This window comes from Eurosta solidaginis, chromosome 3 (genome assembly GCF_040869045.1).
Source record: "Eurosta solidaginis isolate ZX-2024a chromosome 3, ASM4086904v1, whole genome shotgun sequence".
Classification (NCBI taxonomy): Eukaryota; Metazoa; Arthropoda; class Insecta; order Diptera; family Tephritidae; genus Eurosta; species Eurosta solidaginis.
The window spans coordinates 63,094,022-63,120,841 of NC_090321.1; the positions used below are offsets into that span (position 1 = coordinate 63,094,022).

The window sequence follows — 26,820 nt, forward strand, 5'->3', positions numbered from 1 at the left end:
GCTCACCAAGTTTTGTATTGCGAAATGCGCCGTAAAGTATGCAATGATAAAGCGAATATAACGCTAAATTCTCTTAAATTGGCATATATTTTAAACATTTCGCAAAATATGGCAACTGTTAGTTGGTGTGTAATAAATTGGTATACAATGCGCAAAAGTTGAAATATTTGGTCTGTGCGCCTATACGTATGCAATCATTTTTATCTTCATGAAATTCTTACCTGTCAGCAACGTTTTGTTGATTACATTTGATTCGAAATAATGGAATACTTGAATACTAGAACTTATAGATATCTTTAAGCCTACAGGTATGCAATTCTAAAGCGCATAAAATGCTTGTTTCGGTTAAAGTCTTATTGTTTTGCTAAAGCCAACAATTTCAAGAACGACGCGATACCTCACCATTTCGCTGAAAATGTGTAGTGTTTTTGAGGCAAATTCTGCGATATGGCCTTCTTCAACCGGACTCTTAACACAGGATAGGGCCTTGAACTGCTGGTAGCCGTTCTGCGACTTCAACATACGGCATACAATATGGCATACAACCTGAAGAGTAGGTGTAGAAAGGAGACATCCACTCCCTAATATCAGGTCCCAGCCAATGCCATTTCAGTTGCAAGAAATTCCGAAAACTGTTTGCTTTAATATGACGCCACGAACATGTCAATGCTATGTAACTAAAAGAATCTGTGCCTAAAAGTATGTTATGAAATAGTATATAAAGCTCTTATGTATTTTGCTTTTCCACTGAAACTTTGTTTAAATTACAACAAAATTCCATTTGAAGAATATGCACTAATACACGCGCCTAGAAGTATGCAATAGATTTTTTTATATTTTCTAAAATTACTGATATTTTCACACAATATGGCAACACTCGAGTTGACGTACAATAAAATCGTTGTCTAGTGGCGACACACTGTATAAAGAATACCTAAGACAAATACATAAATTATTTATGCGCCAACAAGTATGCAATCGTTGTGGCGGCACTCTCGCGCAACACAAAATAGAGACGCGCAAAGTAACGAGCAAAAATATATAGTTAACTGAGTGCCGAGTCGTCATATGGTGAAATTCACATGGACATACATACATACATGTGTGCGTATGTATACATGTACGTTAACGACCTCAAATACATATTGTCATCTGCATTAAGGCGCATAACCATGCATACATACATATTAAATAAAATATCTCAGTTGAGTGCCACAAATGCCTCCGGTTTAACTTAAACGTTTTCACAAGTATATAATCTTGTATTTTTCTACTTCGACCTCTTCATTTTCCTTTCACTACACACACACACACATGCATACTATATACGCTGAAGTGGGTGCTTCTCAGAGCGCTCGTTAATGTCTTAGCAAAAGCGCTCTTAATTCTTAGCTCGTTTTTTGCCTCTTAGCTGTTGCGCCCTGTAGTTTACAGTGTGTTTGTGCACGCCACTAAACCGACTGTTGCATACTTTAAGGCTGTAACTAGCTAAGGGGATGCTGTTGGTGCATTATATAAATTATTTCACTCAAAATTTTTGAGCATCATACACTCAATACTAACAGTGTAATCGCATATTCAAAGGCACGCTAGCTTCATCGCTCGCGTTCACCGCTCGATTTTCACATATCTACTGTAGTCGTGTCGTCGTCGTCGTTGTTGAAGAGCAATCGTTTAACAACTTGTATCCTTTGTCTTGCATACATTTAGGCTTCAGCAGGAGAAGCAGCAGCATCACTGTCATCAAATATGTCGTCGCTTTAGTCGTATTAGCGCCTTATGCAGAAATTGCGCCTAACAGTATGCCATCTAATACTTATAAGGGCGGTTAGTTAGCTGTCATAGATATGCGGATATACAGTAGAATATAGTTATGCATGTATACCGGATGTAGGCGTAGTGATGCGGCCTTTTCCACCTTTCTATGACATACTTACACATATTTGTTACTTTTGTTTTTACTTTCATTCTAGCTAACAATTTAGCGCATACTTTTAGGTGCTTGCTGTCACGAATCATGTTTGTTATGCGTAGACATGGCTCGCTGAGATATTTCGGTTTGAGTTTTCTGTTCCCCTTAGGCATAGAATGCTTGTTAGGTTGTAAGTTTAAAGGGCGCAACATTTTAAATGCCTCTTAAAGAAAGTGGATTTCCTGCATAGATGCTGTGCACTTTCCTTTTGCGTGGCTGATAAGCGCGCATCCGCTCAGCTTGCTGTAAGTAAATAGTATTTAGTCTACATTATACTCGGGTGATACTGTTTGTAACATTTTTATCTTTTCAGTGTCCACTTTCCACGCCATATCATTTTGCGTCTTAGCTTCCTTTACGTTTTGCCTTCCAAGCTTTTTTCTTTTGCTACTTTTAAGCCTTGCCATTTTGCGTAGATTTTATTGCGCTTCCTCCATTTCATCTAATGCCATTTTATGTAACACCCCAGTGTAGAGTAATACTTATTAAAATAAAAAAAATAAATGTAAAGCGCGATAACCTCCGAAGAGATCTAAGGCCGAGCTTCTCTTCCAATTTGCGTCGTGCTCCTCTTGATTTTTTCCTACAAATTGGCCGGACGGGACCTACATGTTTTATGCCGACTCCGAACGGCATCTGCAAGGCAGATGAGTTTTCACTGAGAGCTTTTCATGGCAGAAATACAATCGGAGCGCTTGCCAGACACTGCCGAGGGGCGACCCCGCTTAGAAAAATTTTCTTCTAATTGAAAAATCTTATTTCTAAAATTTTGATGTTGCTTTGCCCGGGAGTTGAACCCAGGGCATACGGTGTGATAGGCGGAGCACGCTACCATCACACCACGGTGACTGAAATTTATTAGTGAAATCAATGTGGCTTATCCCTAAAGATTTTATCAGAGTACATTTTGTATGAAAAGGATAATAACTAGGATATCAAGCAATTCTTTTTCTCTTGTTTTGTTGTAGATTGTAATTTGAGAAAACTTATTCGGGTGTCTTCGTTGGGTGGGTCTCCCTTGTGGAAATATCCGTTTGAAACTCTCGATGTTCCAGCTTAAAAAGAAAATAAATTAAAACTTATAAAAACGAAAAAAATATGCAATTATTTAATTTGAAAAAAAAAAAATGCAACAAAAACAATATTTTATTAATAAAAAAGAAAACGAAAATAAAAAATTTAATTTTAAACATTTAATTAAAGAAACGTAAATTAGCGAAAATTTAAAATTTACCTTAAAATTTTGATATTCAAAAATAATAAATATATGAAAACATGGTTATGAAAAAAAATTTAAATATAAAAATAAAAGATTCAAGGTTCGATTCAAAAACAATTATAAAAATAAAAAAAAAAATAAAAATTATTTGTCAAGACTTCAATTTTCAATTCTCCTGACTATATACGTATATATGTAAGTAAAATAGATAGAAAAACTAGTTTAAAGAAATGCGAAAAAATGATATATTTTAAACTAAAAAAAAAAAACAAAAAAAAACAAAATTAAATAAAAAATACAAAAAAAAAAATTAAAATATTTAAACATTTAATTTAAAAAAACGCAAACAAAAAATAAAATATGATTGTTACGAAAAATTAAAATTTTCCAAAAAATGTAGATATTCAAAAACAATAAGGATTATAAAAAAAAAATTATTTGCCAAGACTTCAGTTTTAAATGTTTACATATGCAAGTAAAATGAAAGGTAAAATTATGCAAAGATTTTAGTACTAAACAATTTTTTTTATTTCATAACAAAAAAGTTACAAAAATAAAAAGACGAAAAAAAAACAATAATTGCAGATTTCATAGAAACTAGAGAAAGTGAAATTTTAAATTCTCGTGAGTTAGTATATCATTACAAATATAAAAAGTTAAGACAACATTAAAAACATGTTTTTTTTATTTCAAAAATGTTATAAAAATTTAAATTCACCAATAAATACTGATATTAAAAAAGGCTTGAAAAACTTAATTAATAATTAAGAAAAACAAAATCTTTTCATATTCAAAAATAAAAAAAGATTTGCAAAGTTGCTAATATACAAGCAAGCAAAAGGAAAAAAAAAATTAGGCAAAGACGTTATAAATGAAATTAACAAAAAAACAATATAACGAAAAAATTTAAAAAAGAATAAAAGCTGAAAAATTTTAAACTTAAACTATATCAGTAAAACAAAAAATAAAATAAAATCTATACTTTTTTTCCTTCTAAAGCATTTTACAAAAGTATAGTCACGAAGAAACATTTATATTCAAAATAAAAATAATATGAAAAACTAAAATTTCCAATTATTTTTTTTTCAAATCACTTAAAAAATGAATTTGCAGAAATTTCATAAAAACTGGAAATAGTAAAATTAAAAAAAATCTACATATATATTTTTAATAACAAAAAAAAAATTATAAAAACGTTAAACTTACATTTAATAAAAAAGAGGACGAGTTAAAAAATAAAATTTCTTTCCCAAGTTACAAAACTAAAAGCTTAGGGAAAATTACATTTTTTAAACAATCACAAAAAATGTTCGAAAAAATCAATGAAATGCAAGAAAACATTATATTTATTTATAAAAAGCAAACAACAAATGAAAAAAACATATGCCTGTTTTACATTAAAAAAGTGAAAGTAAATAAACCGCAAAAAACAACTAACGAAAAAAACTAAAAATTTACGGTTTAAAAAAATAAAATAAATAAAGGAATGCTAACAATTTTAAGAATGTATAAAAAAATATTAAGAAAAATGGAAAACTACACTGAAATAAAAGATTAGAGATAAAAAAAAAATATAATGGAATTGAAAAAATAAAAAGTTTTAACAAATATGAAACATTGTAAAAAAAATAGAAATTAAAACGCCTTATCAAAAAAAACGCGAAATATAAAAAATCAAGAAATGTATAAAATTAATTTAAAAAAATAAAATTTCAATAGTAAATAAAAGATTGAAAAATAGAAATAGACTATCGATAAAAAAATTATGAAATATATACATATAATAAATTACTAAATTTTATTAAAAAAAGCTAAAAGAAAAGAATATGTATGCAAAAAGAAATTAAGAATTATAAATAAAAAGATTAAATAAAAAATAATTAAAAATAAATAAATTAATTAAATTTAAATATGTATAAACTATGCCAACAAAAAATTTATAGAAAATACAAAATCGAAGAATTAAACTTGAATGAATAGCACAATGGAAAATAGAAAATTTCAAAGAAAAGAAAAATTAAAAGCCTAAAATTAAGCATACAAAATTAAAAAAAAATAGAAAAGTAAATGTAATACTTACATTTTAACGGTAAAAAAAAAACAAGTAAGGAAGGCTAAGTTCGGGTGTAACCGAACATTACATACTCAGTTGAGAATGTGTTTGTATGACATGTGTATCAAATGGAAGGTATTAAAGAGTATTTTAAGAGGAAGTGGGCCATAGATCTATAGATGGACGCCATTTAGGGATATCGCCATAAAGGTGGACCAGGGGTGACTCTAGAATTCATTTTGTACGATATGGGTATCAAATAAAAGGTATTAATGAGTATTTTAAAAGAGCGTGGGCCTAAGTACTATAGATGGACGCCTTTTCGAGATATCGCTATAAAAATGGACCAGGAGTGACTCTAGAATTTGTTTGTACGATATGAGTATCAAATGAAAGGTGTTAATGAGTATTTTAAGAGGTCGTGGGCCTTAGTTCTATATGTGGACGCCTTTTCGAGATATCGCCATAAACGTGGACCAGGGGTGACTCTAGAATTTGTTTGTACTATATGGGTATCAAATGAAAGGTGTTAATGAGTATTTTAAAAGGGAGTGGACCTTAGTTCTATAGGTGGACGCCTTTTCGGAATATCGTTATAAAAGTGGACCTGGGTTGACTCTAGAATGCGTTTGTACAATATGGGTGTCAAACGAAAAGTGTAATAAGTTTTTTAAAAGGGAGTGGGCCTTTGTTCTATGGGTGGACGCCTTTTCGGGATATCGCCATAAACGTGGACCAGGGTTGACTCTAGAATGCGTTTGTACAATATGGGTATCAAATGAGTATTTTAAAAAGGTGTGGGCCTTAGTTCTATAGGTGGACGCCTTTTCGAGATATCGCCATAAAGGTGGACCAGGGGTGACTCTAGAATTTGTTTGTACGATATGGGTATCAAATGAAAGGTGTTAGTGACTATTTTAAAAGGGCGTGGGTCTTAGTTCTATAGGTGGACGCCTTTTCGAGATATCTCCATAAAGGTAGACCAGGGGTGACTCTAGAATTTGTTTGTACGATATGGGTATCAAATGAAAGGTGTTAATGAGTATTTTAAAAGGGAGTGGGCCTTAGTTCTATAGGTGGATGCCTTTTCGAGATATCGCCATAAAGGTGGGCCAGGGGTGACTCTAGAACTTTTGTGTACGATATGGGTATCAAATGAAAGGTGTTAATGAGTATTTTAAAAGGGTGTGGGCCTTAGTTCTATAGGTGGACGCCTTTTCGAGATATCGCCATAAAGGTGGACCAGGGGTGACTCTAGAATTTGTTTGTACGATATGGGTATCAAATGAAAGGTGTTAATGAGTATTTTAAAAGGGCGTGGGTCTTAGTTCTATAGGTGGATGCTTTTTCGAGATATCGACATAAAGGTGGACCAAGGGCGACTCTAGAATTTGTTTATACGATATGGGTATCAAATGAAAGGTGTTAATGAGTATTTTAAAAGGGAGTGGGTCTTCTTAGTTTTATAGGTGGATACCTTTTCGAGATATCGCCATAAAGGTGGGCCAGGGGTGACTCTAGAATTTTTTTGTACGATATGAGTATCAAATGAAAGGTGTTAATGAGTATTTTAAAAGGGAGTGGGCCTTAGTTTTATAGGTGGATGCCTTTTCGAGATATCGACATAAAGGTGGACCAGGGGTGACTCTAGAATTTGTTTGTACGATATGGGTATCAAATGAAAGGTGTTAATGAGTATTTTAAAAGGGCGTGGGTCTTAGTTCTATAGGTGGATGCTTTTTCGAGATATCGACATAAAGGTGGACCAGGGGCGACTCTAGAATTTGTTTATACGATATGGGTATCAAATGAAAGGTGTTAATGAGTATTTTAAAAGGGAGTGGGCCTTAGTTTTATAGGTGGATGCCTTTTCGAGATATCGCCATAAAGGTGGGCCAGGGGTGACTCTAGAATTTTTTTGTACGATATGAGTATCAAATGAAAGGTGTTAATGAGTATTTTAAAAAGGCGTGGGCCTTAGTTCTATAGGTGGACACCTTTTGGAGATATCGACATAAAGGTGGACCAGGGGTGACTCTAGAATTTGTTTGTACGATATGGGTATAAAATGAAAGGTGTTAATGAGTATTTTAAAAAGGAGTTGGCCTTAGTTCTATATTTGAACGTCTTTTCGAGATATCGCCATAAACGTGGACGAGGGGTGACTCAAGAATTTGTTTGTACGATATGGGTATCAAATTAAAGGTATTAATGAGGGTTTTAAAAGGGAGTGGCCCTTAGTTGTATATGTGAAGGCGTTTTCGAGATATCTACCAAAATGTGGACCAGGGTGATCCAGAACATCATCTGTCGGGTACCGCTAGTTTATTTATATATGTAATACCACGTACAGTATTCCTTCCAAGATTCCAAGGGCTTTTGATTTCGCCCTGCAAAACTTTTTCATTTTCTTCTACTTAATATGGTAGGTGTCACACCCATTTTACCAAGTTTTTTCTAAAGTTATATTTTGCGTCAATAGACCAATACAATTACCATGTTTCATCCATTTTTTCGTATTTGGTATATAATTATGGCATTTTTTTCATTTTTCGTAATTTTCGATATCGAAAAAGTGGGCGTGGTCATAGTCGGATTTCGGCCATTTTTTATACCAATACAAAGTGAGTTCAGATAAGTACGTGAACTGAGTTTAGTAAAGATATATCGATTTTGCTTGCCAGACATTGCCGAGGGGCGACCCCGCTTAGAAAAATTTTCTTCTAATTGAAAAATCTTATTTCTAAAATTTTGATGTTGCTTTGCCCGGGAGTTGAACCCAGGGCATACGGTGTGATAGGCGGAGCACGCTACCATCACACCACGGTGACTGAAATTTATTAGTGAAATCAATGTGGCTTATCCCTAAAGATTTTATCAGAGTACATTTTGTATGAAAAGGATAATAACTAGGATATCAAGCAATTCTTTTTCTCTTGTTTTGTTGTAGATTGTAATTTGAGAAAACTTATTCGGGTGTCTTCGTTGGGTGGGTCTCCCTTGTGGAAATATCCGTTTGAAACTCTCGATGTTCCAGCTTAAAAAGAAAATAAATTAAAACTTATAAAAACGAAAAAAATATGCAATTATTTAATTTGAAAAAAAAAAAAAATGCAACAAAAACAATATTTTATTAATAAAAAAGAAAACGAAAATAAAAAATTTAATTTTAAACATTTAATTAAAGAAACGTAAATTAGCGAAAATTTAAAATTTACCTTAAAATTTTGATATTCAAAAATAATAAATATATGAAAACATGGTTATGAAAAAAAATTTAAATATAAAAATAAAAGATTCAAGGTTCGATTCAAAAACAATTATAAAAATAAAAAAAAAAATAAAAATTATTTGTCAAGACTTCAATTTTCAATTCTCCTGACTATATACGTATATATGTAAGTAAAATAGATAGAAAAACTAGTTTAAAGAAATGCGAAAAAATGATATATTTTAAACTAAAAAAAAAAAACAAAAAAAAAGAAAATTAAATAAAAAATACAAAAAAAAAAATTAAAATATTTAAACATTTAATTTAAAAAAACGCAAACAAAAAATAAAATATGATTGTTACGAAAAATTAAAATTTTCCAAAAAATGTAGATATTCAAAAACAATAAGGATTATAAAAAAAAATTATTTGCCAAGACTTCAGTTTTAAATGTTTACATATGCAAGTAAAATGAAAGGTAAAATTATGCAAAGATTTTAGTACTAAACAATTTTTTTTATTTCATAACAAAAAAGTTACAAAAATAAAAAGACGAAAAAAAAACAATAATTGCAGATTTCATAGAAACTAGAGAAAGTGAAATTTTAAATTCTCGTGAGTTAGTATATCATTACAAATATAAAAAGTTAAGACAACATTAAAAACATGTTTTTTTTATTTCAAAAATGTTATAAAAATTTAAATTCACCAATAAATACTGATATTAAAAAAGGCTTGAAAAACTTAATTAATAATTAAGAAAAACAAAATCTTTTCATATTCAAAAATAAAAAAAGATTTGCAAAGTTGCTAATATACAAGCAAGCAAAAGGAAAAAAAAAATTAGGCAAAGACGTTATAAATGAAATTAACAAAAAAACAATATAACGAAAAAATTTAAAAAAGAATAAAAGCTGAAAAATTTTAAACTTAAACTATATCAGTAAAACAAAAAATAAAATAAAATCTATACTTTTTTTCCTTCTAAAGCATTTTACAAAAGTATAGTCACGAAGAAACATTTATATTCAAAATAAAAATAATATGAAAAACTAAAATTTCCAATTATTTTTTTTTCAAATCACTTAAAAAATGAATTTGCAGAAATTTCATAAAAACTGGAAATAGTAAAATTAAAAAAAATCTACATATATATTTTTAATAACAAAAAAAAAATTATAAAAACGTTAAACTTACATTTAATAAAAAAGAGGACGAGTTAAAAAATAAAATTTCTTTCCCAAGTTACAAAACTAAAAGCTTAGGGAAAATTACATTTTTTAAACAATCACAAAAAATGTTCGAAAAAATCAATGAAATGCAAGAAAACATTATATTTATTTATAAAAAGCAAACAACAAATGAAAAAAACATATGCCTGTTTTACATTAAAAAAGTGAAAGTAAATAAACCGCAAAAAACAACTAACGAAAAAAACTAAAAATTTACGGTTTAAAAAAATAAAATAAATAAAGGAATGCTAACAATTTTAAGAATGTATAAAAAAATATTAAGAAAAATGGAAAACTACACTGAAATAAAAGATTAGAGATAAAAAAAAAATATAATGGAATTGAAAAAATAAAAAGTTTTAACAAATATGAAACATTGTAAAAAAAATAGAAATTAAAACGCCTTATCAAAAAAAAACGCGAAATATAAAAAATCAAGAAATGTATAAAATTAATTTAAAAAAATAAAATTTCAATAGTAAATAAAAGATTGAAAAATAGAAATAGACTATCGATAAAAAAATTATGAAATATATACATATAATAAATTACTAAATTTTATTAAAAAAAGCTAAAAGAAAAGAATATGTATGCAAAAAGAAATTAAGAATTATAAATAAAAAGATTAAATAAAAAATAATTAAAAATAAATAAATTAATTAAATTTAAATATGTATAAACTATGCCAACAAAAAATTTATAGAAAATACAAAATCGAAGAATTAAACTTGAATGAATAGCACAATGGAAAATAGAAAATTTCAAAGAAAAGAAAAATTAAAAGCCTAAAATTAAGCATACAAAATTTAAAAAAAATAGAAAAGTAAATGTAATACTTACATTTTAACGGTAAAAAAAAACAAGTAAGGAAGGCTAAGTTCGGGTGTAACCGAACATTACATACTCAGTTGAGAGCTGTGGAGACAAAGTAAGGGAAATCACCATGTTGTAAAAGGAACCTAGGGTAACCCTGGAATGTGTTTGTATGACATGTGTATCAAATGGAAGGTATTAAAGAGTATTTTAAGAGGAAGTGGGCCATAGATCTATAGATGGACGCCATTTAGGGATATCGCCATAAAGGTGGACCAGGGGTGACTCTAGAATTTATTTTGTACGATATGGGTATCAAATAAAAGGTATTAATGAGTATTTTAAAAGAGCGTGGGCCTAAGTACTATAGATGGACGCCTTTTCGAGATATCGCTATAAAAATGGACCAGGAGTGACTCTAGAATTTGTTTGTACGATATGAGTATCAAATGAAAGGTGTTAATGAGTATTTTAAGAGGTCGTGGGCCTTAGTTCTATATGTGGACGCCTTTTCGAGATATCGCCATAAACGTGGACCAGGGGTGACTCTAGAATTTGTTTGTACTATATGGGTATCAAATGAAAGGTGTTAATGAGTATTTTAAAAGGGAGTGGACCTTAGTTCTATAGGTGGACGCCTTTTCGGAATATCGTTATAAAAGTGGACCTGGGTTGACTCTAGAATGCGTTTGTACAATATGGGTGTCAAACGAAAAGTGTAATAAGTTTTTTAAAAGGGAGTGGGCCTTTGTTCTATGGGTGGACGCCTTTTCGGGATATCGCCATAAACGTGGACCAGGGTTGACTCTAGAATGCGTTTGTACAATATGGGTATCAAATGAAAGGTGCTAATGAGTATTTTAAAAGGGTGTGGGCCTTAGTTCTATAGGTGGACGCCTTTTCGAGATATCGCCATAAAGGTGGACCAGGGGTGACTCTAGAATTTGTTTGTACGATATGGGTATCAAATGAAAGGTGTTAATGACTATTTTAAAAGGGCGTGGGTCTTAGTTCTATAGGTAGACGCCTTTTCGAGATATCTCCATAAAGGTAGACCAGGGGTGACTCTAAAATTTGTTTGTACGATATGGGTATCAAATGAAAGGTGTTAATGAGTATTTTAAAAGGGTGTGGGCCTTAGTTCTATAGGTGGACGCCTTTTCGAGATATCGCCATAAAGGTGGACCAGGGGTGACTCTAGAATTTGTTTGTACGATATGGGTATCAAATGAAAGGTGTTAATGAGTATTTTAAAAGGGCGTGGGTCTTAGTTCTATAGGTGGATGATTTTTCGAGATATCGACATAAAGGTGGACCAGGGGCGACTCTAGAATTTGTTTATACGATATGGGTATCAAATGAAAGGTGTTAATGAGTATTTTAAAAGGGAGTGGGCCTTAGTTTTATAGGTGGATGCCTTTTCGAGATATCGCCATAAAGGTGGGCCAGGGGTGACTCTAGAATCTTTTTGTACGATATGAGTATCAAATGAAAGGTGTTAATGAGTATTTTAAAAGGGAGTGGGCCTTAGTTTTATAGGTGGATGCCTTTTCGAGATATCGACATAAAGGTGGACCAGGGGTGACTCTAGAATTTGTTTGTACGATATGGGTATCAAATGAAAGGTGTTAATGAGTATTTTAAAAGGGCGTGGGTCTTAGTTCTATAGGTGGATGCTTTTTCGAGATATCGACATAAAGGTGGACCAGGGGCGACTCTAGAATTTGTTTATACGATATGGGTATCAAATGAAAGGTGTTAATGAGTATTTTAAAAGGGAGTGGGCCTTAGTTTTATAGGTGGATGCCTTTTCGAGATATCGCCATAAAGGTGGGCCAGGGGTGACTCTAGAATTTTTTTGTACGATATGAGTATCAAATGAAAGGTGTTAATGAGTATTTTAAAAAGGCGTGGGCCTTAGTTCTATAGGTGGACACCTTTTGGAGATATCGACATAAAGGTGGACCAGGGGTGACTCTAGAATTTGTTTGTACGATATGGGTATAAAATGAAAGGTGTTAATGAGTATTTTAAAAAGGAGTTGGCCTTAGTTCTATATGTGAACGTCTTTTCGAGATATCGCCATAAACGTGGACGAGGGGTGACTCAAGAATTTGTTTGTACGATATGGGTATCAAATTAAAGGTATTAATGAGGGTTTTAAAAGGGAGTGGCCCTTAGTTGTATATGTGAAGGCGTTTTCGAGATATCTACCAAAATGTGGACCAGGGTGATCCAGAACATCATCTGTCGGGTACCGCTAGTTTATTTATATATGTAATACCACGTACAGTATTCCTTCCAAGATTCCAAGGGCTTTTGATTTCGCCCTGCAAAACTTTTTCATTTTCTTCTACTTAATATGGTAGGTGTCACACCCATTTTACCAAGTTTTTTCTAAAGTTTTATTTTGCGTCAATAGACCAATACAATTACCATGTTTCATCCATTTTTTCGTATTTGGTATATAATTATGGCATTTTTTTCATTTTTCGTAATTTTCGATATCGAAAAAGTGGGCGTGGTCATAGTCGGATTTCGGCCATTTTTTATACCAATACAAAGTGAGTTCAGATAAGTACGTGAACTGAGTTTAGTAAAGATATATCGATTTTTGCTCAAGTTATCGTGTTAACGGCCGAGCGGAAGGACAGACGGTCGACTGTGTATAAAAACTGGGCGTGGCTTCAACCGATTTCGCCCTTTTTCACAGAAAACAGTTATCGTCCTAGAAGTTAAGCCTCTACCAAATTTCACAAGGATAAGTTAATTTTTGTTCGACTTATGGCATTACAAGCATCCTAGACAAAGTAAATGAAAAAGGGCGAAGCCACGCCCATTTTGAAATTTTCTTTTATTTTTGTATTTTTTTGCACCATATTATTACTGGAGTTGAATGTTGGCATAATTTACTTATATGCTGTAAAGATATTAACTTTTCTTTTAAAATTTGAATTAAAAAAAAAAATTTTTTAAAAAGTGGGCGTGGTCGTTCTCCGATTTTGCAAATTTTTATTAAGCAGACATAAAGTAATAAGAGTAACGTTCCTGCCAAATTTCATCATGATATCTTCAACGACTGCCAAATTACAGCTTGCAAAACTTCTAAATTACCTTCATTTAAAAGTGGGCGGTGCCACGCCCATTGTCCAAAATTTTACTAGTTTTATATTCTGCGTCATAAGCTCAACTCACCTACCAAGTTTCATCGCTTAATGCGTATTTGGTAATGAATTATCGCACTTTTACGATTTTTCGAAATTTTCGATATCGAAAAAGTGGGCGTGGTTATTGTCCGATATCGTGCATTTTAAATAGCGATCTGAGATGAGTGCCCAGGAACCTACGTACCAAATTTCATCAATATACCTCAAAATTTACTCAAGTTATCGTGTTAACGGACAGACGGACGGACATGGCTCAATCGAATTTTTTTTCGATACTGATGATTTTGATATATGGAAGTCTATATCTATCTCGATTCCTTTATACCTTTACAACCAACCGTTATGCAATCAAAGTTAATATACTCTGTGGGCTCTGCTCAACTGAGTATAATAAACACATTTTTTGCATGAAATAAAAACGTTAATAGAAAATACTTAAATAAAATAATAGAAAATAAAAAAGTAAACAATAAAACAAATGAGCCCTTCATTTTGAAAGTGGTATAAGTCATATTTTCCTTGTTTCGAGATATTTAGAGTTTTGCATTTTAAAGGATTAAAAAATATTTTTGTATTATGGAATATGATTTTTCGACAGTAAAGTAGTGCCAACAATCAAGTATTTATTATGATCATGAAATTTATAACCACGTTTAATGTGGTTTTGAAAGGTTGAAATGACTTATACCACTTTCAAAATTAACTGCATTACTTTATAAATGACTTACACCACCCAGGAAACATTTTTATTAGTAATTAACATTTTATTCAAACTCATTTCACTGTAACTAAGTAAATGATTTATTAATATTTTGGGAAATAAAGCCCGAGTTAAAGTTGACATAGTCATAACGCCATAGTCATAACCATATTTTTGCTTATACATATCAAATTGGCATCAGTTATTGGTGTCTTAACCTAAAAATCGTGAACATTTCATAAAAATGAAGAAAACGCAAAAAATACAAACATAATACACAAAAAATAAGTCTCGTGGTCAAAATGTATCCAAAGCAATAAAATCTACAAAAAGTTAATAAATTCTCCAACTTAAGTATTTTTAGGTTATGGGTATGGCGAAAAACCAATTGGTTGGCTATGGTATGCTTATGGCTTTAGCGTTATAGTATGGCACCATTAATCGATAACATTGATTTCCATAAGGTTGGTTCGATTAGCTGTTGTATCTGGTTATGGTTAAGTCACCATTAACTGATCCCTTAAAGTGTTTCTGAAAAATTGGTGGGATATAGGGTAGTAAATCCATCATATCTTAACGTTTTTCTTATGTATTGGTCTAATGGTTGTGTATAATCAATATTTTCGTATATTCTAGGTCTTCCTCTTTTAGGTGGGAGGTCTAATACTTTGAATTCGGAATTTTCATTAAAGCAAGTTTTATAAAACATCTTATGTGGATCAATGAAATCTTTGTGAGCCATTTGTACTACCAAAAATGGTTTTTCTTTATACTTCTATTAAATTATAGTAATACCCAGGGATGTATAAATAATTTGATTTTTTAATTTTAGTTTATATCAAGCCAAAACCGCTATCATTTGGCGAAAAAGAATGGCCGGATACCATAAATTTATGATCAAATGTTTCAAGATTATTATCAGATGACTGAACAATTTTAATTAAAGCTATGTTAATGTTACGAGTTTGTCCTGAGCAGGCATCACTGTAAGCTATGACATGCTTTTGATTGGTAATGTCCCGAATGTGCTTTAAGATGCAGGATGCATCTTCCTATGATCCTCCTGAGGCGATTGTTTCATCCCATGCATACAAGTTAGCATTTTCATTGTGGAAATTATGAAACCCTAAATTGTATACATACATGTTGCGCTTATAATAAGCTACCGAAAAATAAAGTTTTAGACATAGATGTTAAGTAATGATTAGATAATGCTAATGATTGCTAATTAACCTTCATTTGCGAAATTCTCTAATTCATTAAATAATTAGAATTAGTTCAACTAATTCCTATTAGATAATTGAAAATTTTATTCTAATGGTAAATCTAATTGCAATTAGTTGCCATTAGGAAAAAAAATTGGGTTACCTTTAAAATTAGAAATCTAATTGACTTCTGCTAATGCAATTAGATATTCAATTAGCTCGAATTAGAATCTATTATTTTGATAAAAATAAATTTTTTTCAAAGAATTATTGAAGTGAACGAATAATGATGTCAATAAATATAAATAATTGATTCTAATTCTAGCTAATTGAATATCTAATTGCATTAGCAGAATTCAATTAAATTTCTAATTGTAAAGGTAACTCAATTTTTTTTGCTAATGGCAACTAATTGGAATTAGATTTACCATTAGAAAAAAATTTCAATTATCTAATGGGAATTAGTTGAACTATTCTAATTGTTTAATGAATTAGAGAATATAAACTAATTGCATCAATTGCTCATTCTAATTGGAATTTAACATGTATTGTTTTAGATAAGAAAGCGCTTTCTGTAGATCAAATGTGAATGCGTAATATTCACTCGAGTTATCTAACGCTTTTTGTATGTCTTCTGTTAAACTTTTTCTAACCTGTTGGGCACTGTGAAGATGTTAGTCATAAATTTTCATAAAATGCAACTTTCGTCTTCAATGCTGGATGCTTCAATTTATAGGTTTAGCGAATCATACTTTTCGCACGTGTCTTTACGACGAGTATGAAAATTTAAGTTGAACTCCGTATTGAATCTTTTCCTGTAAGTCCACTCTTTCACGCGTGATGTGTTATTTTCATTACTTTTTTCACATACAGCTCATATATTTTTCGAATATCGCAGCCAGCACTTAGATACTTTCGACCTGAAGTGTGATGTGATCTCGTGTAATGGCTCTCACATGCTGGAAAACTCAGAATATGTTCTCGTATCACTTTCATTTTTTCTTCATCTCTTTTTCTAGATGAATCAGCCATTTTGCCACGACTGCCCGTTCCAGGTGCTTTAGGATTTAAGACACGGCTTAATCTTTTTACATTAAAAGGATTACTTGATAATTCCTGAACCACTATCTGAAGATATGTGACCCGGTCTATGAAAAGGTGGCTTAAAAAAAAAACAGCTGTTAACAGCTGTTTCTCGCAATTTCTTTTTTGAGTCATAAGCCACCTTTTCATAGACCGGCTCACATATTACAAAATTACTAATTATTTTGCCAAAATTTGTGAACAGACTGACTGATACCACTATCAAAAAATAGTAACTGTATTTTGTTTACCAACCAAAAAATAAACACATTTTATCGAGCTAGTTTTCATGGCATACTGGTATTATCTTCAGATTATATTATTTTATTAGGATTTGATATGAAATAGCTGATAAACTCAATTTTTAAAATTTTTGACTTATACCACTTTCAAAATCAAGGGCTCAAATGTAAAAAGAAAAAAGTAAATAAGCCAAAAATACTTAAATTTTACTAAAGATGTCGAAAATGCCATTCCAAACTACCAGCATTCAACTCAATAAAATACATAAAAATAATCATCAAAGCAAACAATCTAAAATTTTTTCCCCATAAAATTCAAATTTGTAGTTGCCATTTTTCATTTATAAGTATACGTATATTCCATTAGTCGCACAACAACAAACACAGAAGACTTCAACTCAAATGCATTTTAAACAAACAAACAGACAGCCAGACAAACAATGTGCATATGTATGTATGTATGTAGAAATTTGTGCCTTGGGCGCCGCATTGCACAACCTGTATTACAGCAACAATGTTTCACTCCACCCAACAGCTGGTCCTTCGAATCAAACACCACCTCAATCTACTTGTGAGTTTTCCAACAGCGGGGGAGGCGGCGGCTGCATTGACTGCCAATCTCACAAAATTGCATATTGCCTCATTGACTTGCTTTTTCTTGTTTTGTTGGCGGAAAAGAGGTTGCATCTATGACACACACACGCACACACACACACACCACACACACACACACCACGCACACACACACCACGCATGCAATCGCAGACCAAAATTTACCCTTACAAAGTCAACGGGTCGCAGTATTTTAAGTTATCTTGCGCATGCAGCAGCCCATATGCCATTTTTTGGGTTTCGAATTTGGTTTTTTGCCTGCCGCCTCCTACTTTTACCGTTGTTTTAGTTGCAATCGCTGCAAATGCAAATTTTGTTTTGTCTGCATTCATGAGCCAACCATCTTTTTTGATTGCAACAACGACAACGGCAATTTATTCCAATCCAAATAAAACACGAAAATGCATTAACCTGCCAAAATGATTACAAATGCAACAAAAAAAAAATAATGCAGGATAAACAATAATAAAATAATAATAATAAAAGCGAAATTAATGAATGTGTATGGGAGTGGAGGGAGGTTCGTTTGGCGTCCTATCCCCAGAAGAATCATACTTCGTAGACAGACGCAAGCGCCGCCCTATACATTATTCAGCAACAACGAATTTGTAACCACCAAATCATATTATGAAGGATGAGGAGGAGCGCCGTTGTGGCCAGTTTGGCCCGCGATCTAAGTTTTTTTCCATGACATTTTCGGTCATCTATTGTTTTATTGCTATACCAGTCCTGCTATGTTTGTTTTTTTATTGGCGCTTCAGCCGAGTCCAGGGAAGCTTTGTTGTGCTTTTATTTCATTAGTCATCGCTTTTCTCAACCTTCGCAGGCCATGACGGATCCATTGCTGTTGTTGCATTTTTAACCCTCATTTTTATTGAATCTGCAGCCTGAAGCACATTGTCGATTGCAGCCGAGTGCAGTGCAGTCAAGCTTGTTTAAAACAGACAGTCCAGCATTCTGACTGGCTCCGACTTCGTTTTCTGGCAGGACAGTCTGCTGGACGCCGTCTTCCTTTCTTGTCGACTGCAACTCATATATATTCCATTCAGAAAGGAATTAGGTGGGGACTGTAGTCTGTTGATAAGATACACCTTAATGTTAAGATAATTTTATATTGGCTCAGTTGGTAAAGCGGATATCAACGCGCTAAGCTCTGCCACTATGAAGTTGACGGCTGTCAAGTATTGACTGACCTCAGTCTTTGTGGCATCGAACTTTTCATAAAAACTATCTGCATGTCACGACATGGCAACTGGCACGCCGTTCTCTTGGCCCGGAGCAAGCACTTCCGAATTGAATGGCTGAGCTAATAAAACTCCATAATGGGTGGCGAAACCGTTTTGTTCAGTTGTCGACTCGAAGCGCTATGCGGCTCTATTAGAGTTACCTAAAATCTATCCTTCCATGGTAGTTGGCGTGTTGACAGGGCACTACCCAATTGGAGTCCATGCGGTGTGCCTTAATAGCTTGCTCCGCGTCAGGTGTCTATGTTCTATGGAAGGTTGCTTCATTCAGTAATTTTATGTTCAGCTATGTAGCCTTCCCGAGGGCGAGGTGTAAGTATCTCGATCGAATCGTATTCAACTATTCATTCTTCTTTTAGCACTTTAACGCCTTTTGATTCCAAATCAAGCTGAATCCAAATAGAGTAAGTCCAGGGCCTCTTCAATTCATTCTTAATTATTACACAGACGGCTCCGCTCCCACGCTCTACTTTGGTCGGAGTGCCTTGAATCTAGATGTCTCTATCCACTAAGACCGATATTTAATTGGCTGCCTTGACCGAAACTTGAGCTTTTTCTTGTGTTAAGTTTTTATTAGCTGAATCGTCGTTTTTTATCCCAGTGCTACAAATGACGTATTCTAAATAGAAATACTTTCCTAGCCATAGCTGAAGATCTCCAAGTAACTTCGCTGTGCCACTTCAGCGTCTCATCACTAGCTGCTCCTGGCTGACCTCGCCTCCGTGGGCTGATTTCCAAAAATTCCGGAATAAACTAAATTATATTGATAACGTATTGTGGGTTAATGACCCATACGGACTACAAAAAACGAATATGGACTCGAATCGAGAAATACCTTTTGGCATCAGGCTGACTGTGATGTGACAATCTCTCACTGCGATCAATAACGCAATTTGAGCTAGTTGTGGCCTTCTTAAAGCTGCCTTCCCAGGTCCCTAAGTGTTTCACTGTTCTTTAGCGGTTTCTTTACTACTATCAACCCAGCGTTGCAACCTGGCAGGAGTTTCCTGCATCATCCATTGTCTTGCTACCTGATCCTATCTTATTTTTGGGAAGGAATGTACTTGTGGAACCATCGCTTCCTAATTACGCTGATGTATTCCTGATCATTACCTCTATGAGCGCTACTAGCGCTTGAACTACATGAAGTTTGTTGGTCGTCAGTATTAAGACTTTTGCATATCGATATAACACAAGTTCTGTAAGAAATTCTTATCAAGGGATATATCTAAACTTGGCCTTTTTTTGTGGAAATATTGCTCTCCCGGAGGCTTAAGCTGTCTTAGATGTGTACAGTATTTTGTGGGACTGAATCCGCTGTAGTCTGGTAGCGGACTGCGATATTCTTTACCCTTTGAACTTTTGAGTTTGTGGACTTTAGTCGGCTCTTCCAACATGCATGCCTATCGTGGGAATTTGGGAAGCTCCTCAACTTCGCGGCATCTTTCGTTAGGACGTCGAAATTTGCTCACACTCCCTTTATCACCACGATTGCCCTGATACCTTGCCCTTGCCTCGACCAAAGGAAGAGGAGCTTTAACTGCAATGATTACTAGTGTTGAAAAAGAGCTATTCTGCGTAATGCAAGCTTCAGACGACGAACGTCCTTTTCTCTTCCACCACTTGGGTCATTCGAACCTTATTACGGCTACTGATTTTTTTTAAATCAGCAATATCTTTGGTGTCCAGTTGTTGTTTTTACACCCCCCGATGGTTTATGGGAGTGTCAGGGATTCGCGCAGTCCTTCGCCGGATATCAATCCGGTTTGCTGCGGTACTAGCCATCTACTAGCACTATCGCGAGCGCTACGGGAATGGTTTTTTTTACACCACGGAACGCCGGTGCTGTAGACTTTAGTCCCCTCCTGTGACGGACATGCTTGGGAATATTCTATGCTCCGTAACCCGATGGGGCAGTAATAGCGCTTGGCAATTAATAAATAAGCCGTAAGTCGTTTCGGTGTCGTCGATGCGTTCTCGCTGTAAAAATCACTTCTCCACGCCAGCTGCTTCATTTCACATATCCTTAATTAACACGCATAATCGCTACTCAAACTCCGTTCTTTCCTTTACACACGCGTAATTCTTCTACAAACTTTATTGGTCTTTTCAAAAATTTCAATTCCATACTTGCTATATCCATCAATTACCATCATCCTCTCATATCTTCGCTACACTCGCATTTTGGAAACTTGCCGGTAGTACTTCTTCGACCCTCTACATGACAACTTGGTGGTGTAGATTATTCCAAAAAACAGAAACCTGCCACTTGACATTAATAATTCCATTAACGAACAACATTGTATGCATACGCATTAAGCTATTCAGCTCCGCGGAAGCGAACCACCGAAAATGTATTCAATTTTATTCATTAAAATTCAAGTAGACCGCCAGGGAGGGGGAGGGGGGGCAGCAGTGAAAATGCATACATGCACTAGGCAGTCGAGCACGCACAAATGTGTAGCATATTTTTGGGGGAGGTCAGCTGTTAAAACAAGTATCCGCACTGACATCCGCACATCCATAAATAGTGAATGTCCAAGTGCTCGTTAGCTGATAACCAAACTCGTTGAACTTTGTCGATCTTCTGTTATGCTCCACATGTACTTACATCCCAGCCCCTTCCAATGCTTTACCCGGTTGTTTGCCCCCTCATCACTTCTTGTGCATTAAGTTCCGTTCATATTTTTATGTTTATACTCGCCAAAACCCAACCGCGCATATATTATAAAATTGTCTCATTCGCTTTTGCACTCTTACGGTGGTAATTTTTTGTTGTTCTTTCACTGCATTTTTAACAGTGTACAACTGCTGTGTAGGAGCTATAAATTTATGCTGACATGACTGCTGACTGGCTACTATCGTTCTCTGCGTGTGGAGTTCGTTCTCGAGCACCGTATATTGGCTCTTTTAATTTTTCTTCCTCTTCTGCGTATTGTTTTGGTGTGCGTTAAAATGTCAAATTATCATTTTGGCTCCAAATTGCATGTGAAGTAAGCTGCTTTGTTATTCGAGTTCGTTCGATCCATCTTTTCGTAGGTTACATCAGATTGCGGAGATGGGCGGAAGGAAACTTTTTTCCTCTCTTTCAGCTTTTAACTCCGCCGGAAAGTCAACAAAACGAAACGAACCCAAATTTTATTATTTCTATCTCTGGAGCAAGATGTCTTTTTTTATTTTTGGTCCTCAGATGATGAGAATACTGCTCCTGTTGCTGACAAGCAACGTCCTTCTGGAACCTGCAGCAGCAAACTCCTCATCAAAATGTCAAAGCTAAGTGAGTATGTGATGGGTTTACAATGCTTTCTAAAAAAAAATGTTTAAAATAGTCGGTGTGAGGACTCTTTACTAAGAGAATTGTCTCTAACTTTTTTTGAGGATATTTTGTGTTTTTAAATAGGTAGGCAGTCCTTACTCTCAGTTTTCAAAATTTGCGTCGAAAAGGGAAGACCAACGCGGATAAGGATTACCTCGGTATCTGTCAATCCATGTCTCAACGTATCTTTTTGGACTGCTTATATTGACGACCAAACGGAAAACCACCAATTAAGTAACAGGACAAATCTTATAAAATAACTCCATCCTCTTGGCAAATAATATAGGTTTTCTAGGACGTAGCTTAATTGCTGCCTCGATATTTGACAAATCTGCCGCCCCTAGTAGCTTGAGCCTTGTCCTCGCTCGCCCAGAATACCCAGAATACGAATACAAAACGTGCTCAACCGTTTCTTCCAGCAGCTCGTTCTGGCTACATCTGCTGTTACTGACGACACCTAACTTTTTAGCATATGACGCCAGAAGGCAGTCCATTGTGAGGTCAAGTCTTCCCCTTTAGAGATATGATCAACTTTGTGAGTCTAGTATCATAGGATTTCCATATGACTTTAGAAGTTTTGCAGCCCTGTGCTTCTATCCATGCCTTTACTACTTAGTGGATCACATGCAACTCCTATCTCCTAATTCTCATTTGCAAACCCACCGGTCTTTTCGTTACCTTCTGTTCCAGAGAAATCTCAAAATATATATTGCCGCAACTGCAACTTAAGTACGCATACTACTGAACTTCTGCTGCTTTCTTCACGGCTACGATTTACAACTTTCAGTGATCTATTATTTCTGGATCGACAGTAAGCATCAAATCCGACTCCTTCAGTTAATTTGGAACCATGGTTATACACGTGTTATTGTATTCTAACATTTCCGGACTCTTGTGCCAACCCTCGCAAATATTGTGGATCCAAAAACTTTTTCGAACAGATTCCATCATGTATTTTTGAATCCTCTGAGGTTCTCGTAAGTTTAGAGTGATACAAACGTTGATTTCGGAATTTATTCCATAACAGATGCTGACCTTAAAGCTCTTCTCAAACTCTTATCAAGATCTGTGATCTGCGTAATTTGTTTTGATATTTAATAGTACAGTTTAATTGAACTAAGATTTGCGAGATTAAACGATTATACAACTGATTTGAGAACTTAATTAGTTATGCTAATAAGCATCCTCCTTCCAGCTCCAGTTTATCAGAATTATTTTGAGGCCTGTTTGATTAATCACAAAGTCGACTAACCAATAATAAAAGCAATGATGGCAGCATGAGTTCGTAGATTATCAGCTGATTCGTGACTCCTTTCTACATGAAGAAAATAAACAAGAAAAAATTAATATTGGTATAAACTGATAAGTTACTTATAAACAAGACTGAGTTTGAGAAATCAATCGGCTAATCAATTAAATAAATAATTGAATTAGACATATTAAATAATGGTTTCTGTTACGTAATCACATCTGTTGTTTGATTCATTGGTTAATACTAGTTTAATACATAATAATTCGATTATTCGCATATTCGTTTAAGCACAGCTAAAATTAATTCCTTAACAAATAATCACAATTACGTTTTACTTAATAAATGTAACTTTTGAAAGTTATAAATATGCTGATTTTTTAAATCGATTGCGACTAATGTAAGAATCAATCAATCTCAATTAATCACGATAACAAAAAACGTTCATCTACCTTCCAGTTGCAGTTTGTTTTGAGATTTTTTTCGATTTATCACAAAGTTTATTAATGAAAACTAAAAGAAATGATCGGCGGCCACCGTGGTGTGATGGTAGCGTGCTCTGCCTACCACACCGTATGCCCTGGGCAAAGCAACATCAAAATTTTAGAAATAAGGTTTTTCAATTAACTAGAAGAAAATTTTTCTAAGCGGGGTCGCCCCTCGGCAGTGTTTGGCAAGCGCTCCTTTTTTACTTTTCACTACAAATTAGTTATCTGATAGCAATAAAGTAAGCAATAAATAGCTGTGATTATTTCATATGGAATTAGCGCACAGAATTAATCAATCTTGAATTTTGTATTGACCAACGAATTGTGTGCTATTATTATGCAAAAAAAAAAAATAGTTAATTAGTCGGGATCGATTTAGCTGAATTCAACGAATTTAATAAATAATTAATCAACAAGACAAAATTAATGAAATGATTATGCCATTCCTACTAGTTTCGATTACTCTACTTTTTTAATTACTCCATTTAATTTGCAAGTTTGGTAATAAAGCTATATAAAACAAAATTAGTTTCACAAACTAGGTCTAATTTAGAAATAATATTGAAGTATCGAATAAGCCGATAATCAAGAATTGCTTACATCATTGCTTCTAGTTTTGATTAATCGGCTTTGTGATAAATAGAATAAATCTAAAAACAAACTAAAATTGGCAGGCAGATGAAAGTTGCTTATTATCGAGATTAATTGAGATTAAATATTATTGCATTCGTCGCAATTGATTTAATTACTTAAAATAAATAAATGGAAGGCACGATAACCGCCGAAGAGATTTTAGGCCGAGCTTCTCTTTCATTTTAGTTGTAATTAATATAATATACAATTTATTGAAGTACTATGTATGTATAGAACTGATAATAACCATATTTGTAATTAAGCAATAAGTGTGATTATTTAAGAAGAAAAGACGCAAATTGGAAGAGAAGCTCGATCTAAAATCTCTTCGAATTCGAAATTAAATTGACTAAATCAATTACAAATTTTAAAAGATGTTGTAGCTAAATATTGTTAATCGTAAATCGCTACCTCAACCATTCAACAATAATTAATTCCTGATGTCACGTTGTTTAAATTTTTCCCAAATTATTAAATAAATTATAAAAAAAATTAAAAAATTGCTTCAAATAAATGTTTTCATACATTTAAAAAAAAAAAAGCAATATGGGCAATCCCCAATTATTAAAAATCATACAAACAGACAAAATTGGTTAATTCGTTGTAGTTCTATAAATAGAACGAAAACAGCAACAAAACCAAAGTTTCTTTGAAAACCGCCGTACCAAGCATAGCTTTAACACATAATTGCATACGAAGTATGCAATGTGTAAAAGATTAAAATATGCAAAAAAGAAGGCAATTGGGAAAGACTTCACAACAGGCATGACGTAGCTGAATGCGTTTACAACCATTTCAACTATCGTAGGGGTGCGAGTTCGACTCCCACTCCCGGGAGAAAAGGCTTTGAAGAGATTTACAAGGTATAATCGAAACAGCTGTCGCCTTGTCCGTCCTGATGTCACGTTGTTTAAATTTTTCCCAAATTATTAAATAAATTAATTCCACTTCTCAACTAAACAAAAACTCATGAGCTATTAGCAAAAAAATTATTTACATTTTGAATTGAAATCAAGCAAGAATTTTTGCTTGTCAAGCACTTACTTTCGCATTTTACTTTGCTATATAAAATGAATTCAAGAAATTTGCATATATCGATTTAATACCGCATGGCAGGTAATAAGTTTTTAAACGATGACAAAGTGAGACAGTAATGTGAAAAGGGTAAGATAGGAGGGTGCAGGGTGAAAGAAGGAATGTGGCGAAGCTGACGAGGAAGTAGGCGGCACGCACCTCTTTATCTTTACGCAACAGCACTGATATCAATTTGTCAAACAAGTGAGTTATACTATGTTCAAACAGAAAAATAAATTGAGGAAATTTCGATTTGAATTGAGTGCTGTTCATACAACTCGATATAGCTTACACAATAGTAATTTGATAGCTGGTTGGCTCATCTCTACAACAAGAACATACCTTTGTTCAGACTGTCAAAATAAACACGCACATTATTAGGCGAATGAAATGGAATGAAAACATAAAACTTTGAAATTTTTGTGTGTTGTAAGAAAATGTGTTCAATGTTTTGGTTTCATTTTGAGTTTGCCATCTTCTTTTGAAAATCCCTACTCCAGTGAAATGAAAGACATAAAATCAGCTGATGAGATGAGCCAACCATATAGTTCAGCCATGCGTAACTGACGTTTAAATATACTCAATAAACACACTTTACAATGTTGCATTTGCAGTTTGAAACAATTTATTACGCAATTTTTTTTAAATTGGCAATTTATTATTACAATTTATTATATGACAAATTGCGTAATAAATTGCCCAAATAGTATAAATTGCCAATTTGGTGTGTCTTTGAACCTAGTATTAGTATTCAAGCTGAATTGAGCTGAAACACACACACATCTACACTTACACTTTAAACAAATTTATTTAAAATTGTGTGCACCTTGCGTGTCATAACATAACCTCAATAAGAAGACAAGTGAAGGACAGCTATTTAAACTGCAAAACGTAAAGGACGAACTGAATATCTTTTAATGTTGAGTTGATTGTTGTAAAGTGCACATGGTGCTAGGTGACGTAGGACATATGTATGTATGTGTTAAAGTGTATTTGTGTGTGTGCTGAAGTTAACGTATGACCAGGTTCTTTCTGAACAACATTCTCTTTCGCCCACTAGCTGCTTTTTGTATTCCTTTTTTTTTGCGTATGTTCTTGTATTCACTTGGCTTTGTAATGAAATATGCGTGTCATTAGTGTAATTGCTAGAAAATCTTACACATATACATACATACATATGTGCTTCTCTGTAGGAAAGTCAATTGTAATATATGTACATACAAACCTTATCACCTCAGGCAAGAATTAATATATGAATTTGGAATTTCCCCCCTCTAAATCGAGTCTTAAATTTAGGTACTTTTAGG

The 26,820-nt window shown here is 33.5% G+C and overlaps 1 protein-coding gene across 10 annotated transcripts in view; it reads left to right on the top strand.

The window, feature by feature from the left end:
- sm (smooth) overlaps positions 1–26,820 on the top strand; it is a 625,429-nt gene that overhangs the window by 66,784 nt on the left and 531,825 nt on the right. The window lies entirely within an intron of this gene.